This window comes from Tigriopus californicus, chromosome 10, assembly GCF_007210705.1.
Source record: "Tigriopus californicus strain San Diego chromosome 10, Tcal_SD_v2.1, whole genome shotgun sequence".
Classification (NCBI taxonomy): Eukaryota; Metazoa; Arthropoda; class Copepoda; order Harpacticoida; family Harpacticidae; genus Tigriopus; species Tigriopus californicus.
Window position 1 is genome coordinate 16,244,705 of NC_081449.1, and position 389 is coordinate 16,245,093.

Below are 389 nucleotides of genomic sequence, written 5' to 3' on the forward strand. Positions count from 1 at the left end.
CATTCATCTCTATAACAGAAACCTGGCTTCGGCCAGGGGTCTTAGATGAAGAACTAACCATAGTTGGTTTCAGCTTAGTTCGTTGTGATAGGATACGCCCTGATAATCCCATATTCCCACATGGGGGTGTATGCCTATATGTTAGGAATGATTTCAACATTAGTCAGGTACCAATGTCGAATGGAGAAGTAGAGGTCTTAGTTTGTCATATCCGAAGGCTTGATCTGTCTATTGTAACTGTTCCGTCCACAATCGAGTACATCATCCTAATATGATATGGATAAATGATGTACAAGATGAATGATTGTTCCCGGAACGGGTTTTATCAAAATGTGAAGATAATGTATGTTATTATCTTGGGAAAATCCCAAAGTTGTTGGATTGCCCAT